Genomic DNA, 5,663 nt, shown 5'->3' on the forward strand with positions numbered 1-5,663 from the left:
CCCTTGCCAGACGCTTAGCTTAATCATTACCTTGGAAGAATGCCCCTGCCGCTCCGTGCTGCTCTAGCCTGGCCCGGAGCTGCTGAGCTCCAGCACGGCCAGCCGGCCAGCCGCTTGAGATCAGGCCAATTAGGGCTGGGCTGAAGGCAGCCTGGAGCTGGCAATTAACCATTTCTGGGCGGGAGGAGAGAGCCGAGGAGCCAGCCCAGGCCCTCCCTTCCTGGTCAGCCCTGAGGAAGTCACACCTGCACCTCAGGCCCATTGAGTCTAGGAGATTGGTGCCTAGAGGTGACAGGTCTGTGTGTGGGAGAGAAAGATGTGTCTTTAAATTACTAGCAAAGCAGCTTTTGACATGAGTTCCAAGCTTCTATTCTTCTGCATATAGGTGGAAAGCTTTGCAGTCTGTGGTCTATTTGGACTCGACCAGACATACCTATAGCTCAGGCCGACACCACACGTGGACCCTCCTTTATCCCTGATGTGCTTCCCTGACGTGCGACGTGGGAAATCACTATGATTCTTTGGGAGTGGACTTTCTATGTCAATAATTAACTGGGTGACCTTGGGGAAACCCAAAGATATTTGTGAGCCGTACTAACTTTTGCAGAAAATAAATGGGAGGGTTTGGCTAGGTTGGTGGTTCTCAAAGTATGTCCTGAGAGCCACTCCAAGAAGCCCAGCCTCTGAAAGTTGACAATCGTGGGCTTTTACTAATTCTCAATTTACTCATTGATGCAAGGAATTGAATGATATCAAGTTCTAGGGTTTCTCCCAGGCATTTTCTGAAATCTTTTACCCCTGTGCTCAAATGGGATAGATAGCAAAACAACCAAATTAGGTGAAAAACAAACAAACAAACAAAACACCCAAACCAAATTCTAATAGTGATGAAAAACTCAGGCATAGTCTGTTTTGTTTATTGCTTTGTGAGGGTCATACACCCTCATATAATGAATAGATATTTTTCTCTATTAAAATTCTAAGTTTCCAGTGAAGGAAATAATCAACAAAACTAAAAGATAGCCTACTGAATGGGAGAAGATATTTGCAAATGCTATGTCTGATAAAGGTCTAGTATCTAAAATATATAAAAAACTGATAACACTCAACACCCCAAAAACAAATAATCCAATTAAAAAATGGACAGAAGACATGAACAGCTATTTCTTCAAAGAAGACATCCAGATGGCCAACAGACACATGAAAAGATGCTCAGTATCACTCATCATCAGGGAAATGCAAATCAAAACCACAATGAGATATCACCTCACACCTGTCAGAATGGCTAAAATCAACAACACAAGAAACAACAGGTGTTGGTGAGGATGTGGTCAGGATGCATTATTGGTGGGAATGCAAACTGGGGCAGCCACATTGGAAAACAGTATGGAGGTTTTTCGAAAAAGGTAAAAATAGAACTACCCTGTCGTCCAGAAAGCACACTACTCGTTATTTAGTCCCCAAATACAAAAACACTAATTCAAAGGGATACACGCACCCCTATGTTTACAGAAGCATTATTTACAATAGTCAACCTATGGACGCAGCCCAGGTGTCCATCAATTGATGAATGGGTAAAGAAGATGTGGTGTGTGTACACGGGGGAGTATTACTCAGCCATAAAAAAGAACGACATCTTGCCGTTTGCGACGTGTGGATAGAGCTAGAGAGTATTATGCTGAGTGAAGTAAGTCAGTCAACGAAAGACAAGTACCATGTGATCTTGCTCATATGTGGAATTTAAGAAACAAAACAAATGAGCAAAAGAAAAAAGAGAGAGACACAAACCAAAAAACAGACTCTTAACCATAGAGAACAAATTGATGGTTACCAGACGGAAGTGGATGGGGCGATGGGGGAAATAGAGGATGGGAATTAAAGGCTTATTATGATGAAAAAAATAAAGTTATTCTGATGTGATTGATTAATTTGATCAAGATTTCATAATATTCCATAAAGGCTATCATTTTTTTTCATCTCCCCCCTTTGAATGAGTTTGAATCTCTGTGTTCATGGATCTTTAAGATCAAGTTTAGAAATGTGTGGTTTGACATATTTATTTCTCGGGTCAGCTGACTGTGTTTAATAGCGGACTGTGTTTATTAGCTCCAGTTTCCCAGTTTTCCACAGGTCTTGGCAGCTGCGCATCCGGGCGTCTCCTCCCCCACACGCTGGTACCTGGGTCTCTGAGGCAGATACTGACCGCACAGATGTTGTTGCTGGGGGCCAGGGGCTGCAGCCCTGTGGGAGCCTGTTCTCTCTGAGCTCCTTGGGAAACCCTGGCCAGCCCCGCAGCCATGCCTTGCTTCCTCCTTGCTCACAGCAGCTGGTTTTCTTGGGTATCTGACACCTGCCTGCACAGAAGACATAGAGTCCTTCCAGGCCTTGGTTGAAGAGGTCTGTTTAGCTCAGTCCTGATTATAGCCTCCCCTTCTTAGTGCCTTTGTTTTAGGAATGAGGATGAAACCCAATTCTGGTCAAACAACCTGGAAGGGGCATATGCTGACAGACGCACTTCTGGGAAAGCATCCATCACTTTTAACAAGGGGCCTGAGGATGGGCGGGGCTCCCCCTCTTTGGGTGCACCTGTATTGGGACGGGCAGCTCTGTCATGATGAGAGGGTCAAGGCGAAGGGCACAGTCGGCACGTGGAGTCTGGCCAGTGATGTGGCAGCAACACTGGGCACCGGCTGTCCTTAGGGAGCTGCTAAACTTACCTGTTCCTTATTGTTACGCCAGTTGACCTAGGTTTGGGTTACAGCTCAAAGCGTTTTGCCTGACATGGTGGGTCATGCCTGAACTGAGTTCTTGCCAAGACTTTTCCTGAGGAAAGTCTTTCCTGCACACTGGGGTTAGGTTTGGGGCTCAGAACTGAAGAGCTCTACCCCAGAGGGTGCCCCTGTTTCACAGGGGTGCTGCAAAGATGGACAGAAGTGGGGTGTTGGGCTGGTGGTGGAAGGAGGGTACAGCCTGTTGCAAGAGCACAATGTGGAGGAACCCCAGGGTGTGTCATGTCGAAGAAACTGCCTAGAGGACTCTGGCAGAGTTTCTGGCCCCTCTTACTACCATTAAGCCATTTGTGGAGCTCCATGGGGAAAGGAGAAATCTGGCTGGCAGACAAGGTCCTCAGACATCTCAGAATTCAGAGAAAAGATTTCCAGGAACCAAGTGCCAGAGGCCCCAAGATAGAAGCTGACTGTGAAGGTGGTGGAGCTCTCAGACATTGTAGTCACCAATTGGCCCAGAGGAAAAGGACAGGGGCACCTTCCTGAGAAATTGGGGGACTGCCCAGGGAACTCTGCTTCCAACAAGCTTGAGAAAGGATGGAGGGAAGGACCCAGACTGCGGATGGCTGTGAGGGACCTGCGTAAAGAGTGGAAAAGTACCCTGAGGAACAAGAAGGGAGCCTCAGATTACAGCAGTATAGGAAGCAGGGACCCTGCTGCTCTGTTCAGCAGTGTGACGTGGGTATCACACGGAGAAAACACACTTTCCACTCCCGGTGCATTGGAAGGAGTCTAACCTTATACTCATGGGTGGGACGTATGGGGAGAAGCTCATGGGAGGGAAAGGTGTTCTATCCATCTTTTCCTCACTGATAGGATGGGCTGGTGCACGAGGTCATGAACTCCTTGGAGCCCCCAAGCACAACGTGTGCGTGTGTGTGAGTGTGTGTGTGTGTGCACGTGCGTGTGAGCACACATGCACATGTGCATAGGTGGGGAACACTGTGGGCCATTCTCAAGCACTGACTGGATGATTTGGACCTGGGAGTCTGTCATACCAGATGGCTATGATTCCTAAAAAAATCCAGACAGGTGCTCTGAGAAATGCCAGGGATGCACCGAGAACTCAAAGGAAGAGAGCCGGGGTCTCCTACCTTGCCTAGTTCCTATTCTGTGTGTCTGTCCACAGTCCCTGGGTGTCTGTCCAGGGCCAAGAAGCAGTGTAGAGAGGGAGAGGGGATGCCAAGCTCAGATCTGTGATTAACAGCTGTGTGGCTTGGGACATTCTTTATCCTCTGTCAATCCTCACTTCCTTATCTGGCAAATGGGTCTACAGGGTGTCTCACTGGGTTGTAAGTATTGTGTCAAAAGTACCTGTCTAAAACAGATGCCAGAAAATGGGGTCTAATATTAAAAGTGAACAAAGAAAACTGCACGGTTGACAACCTTTTGTAGGTTTTGTTACAACAGGATTCTACCCAGTGAACCGACAACACTCCAGATTTGGGGCACAGCCTCATGAGTCCTGACCTCATGGAAAACCAGGCTAGAGGGAGTAGTTGTTCTTTGGGATGACAAGACTCACCCGGAGCTTTATTTACTATATTGTTTCATTTCACTGCACACTAACCAGAGTTCCTATGTGTTGAAACCATAGGAAGGCAGTTGAACTCAATAAGCTTATAATAATTCAAGTGGCTTGGTAATAAATGTCCTGCCTCCAGCGCTGTGAAAACTGGTGATAATGTCGGTGACAATGATAATAGCTAGTGTTTGCTCAACATTGACTGCATTCCAGGTGCTGTGCTAAGCGCTGTATATACAACCCTGTTCTTATTATTATTCGCATGTTACAGATGAGAAAGCAGTCATGTTAGATTAAGGGCATTTACTTAAGATCACACAAAGCAGAAATGAGGAGACAATGAATCCAGTGGTCTCAGCTGGGCTCCCTCTGTTGTGCCCTCTGATTTTCCAGCTTCCATCATAAAGCTACCCAGTGAGAGGAGCCCATCCCCGCAGCCCCGAAGACCATTCCAGAGGGCTTCTGTGAGAAATTGGGTGTTGATTTCCTTACTGCTCTCAGATTGGAGGAGGTGATTGTGGACTTGGGAGAAGGAGCTCCTCCGTCTTCACACGGTGGTTCGTGGGAATGAATGGCCTCAGAGGCTGGGCTGCAGCTGCCCCTGGCCTTGTCTAGAACTTCTGTGCGTTGCAATGTATGGATGCTTCACAGATACGCCCTGCCATATGGGATGGTCATAAATTGTGTGCCATTAATAACAGCACAAAACTTCTAGATGCCCAGGATGGCTCTGGGGAGCGTGAGAAGTCAGGAAAAGATGAAATGTGGGTGTATGTTAATCTTCATCTGTTGGGGGATCAGGAAGCTTGCACAAAATAGTAGGAAGCTCATGGGCATAACTCAAAGCAAGTGCCTGGCCCTGGAGACAGATCCCTGGAGCTGGTCTAAACCTTTGACCTCCTCAGACCCTCATCTCAGCATCTGCAGAAGACCACAGAGATCCTCAGACCTGCAGGTCCCCGAGCAACCGGCCACATTGTATTACCATTTGCTGACGGAGCGTTGGCCTCTTCCACGGGCTGGCGAGATTTATCGACGAAGGGATGGTGGGTGCTTGAATGAATGAAGAAGTCCTGTCCAAGGGGACCCTTTATTTATATTTTAAATCTTTAGGATCAATTTAGCTAAAGCACAGGAAGGAGGCAAAGCCACATACCCAATAGTTTAAAAGGTACAGTGCATGCATTTTCAGGTAAGCTCTTTGCCCTTCACCTCTCTCTCTTTCTCTAACTTTGGTGCCATCTGTATTTGCTCCCTCACAGGGCAGGGGTACTAATTCATCCGTGCAAGGCCCATGTTATGGTACGGGGTTGTGTTAACAATTTCCCCGGGAGTCTTCAGCTCCCAGGGAG

Source organism: Ailuropoda melanoleuca, chromosome 6 (assembly GCF_002007445.2).
Source record: "Ailuropoda melanoleuca isolate Jingjing chromosome 6, ASM200744v2, whole genome shotgun sequence".
NCBI lineage: Eukaryota > Metazoa > Chordata > Mammalia > Carnivora > Ursidae > Ailuropoda > Ailuropoda melanoleuca.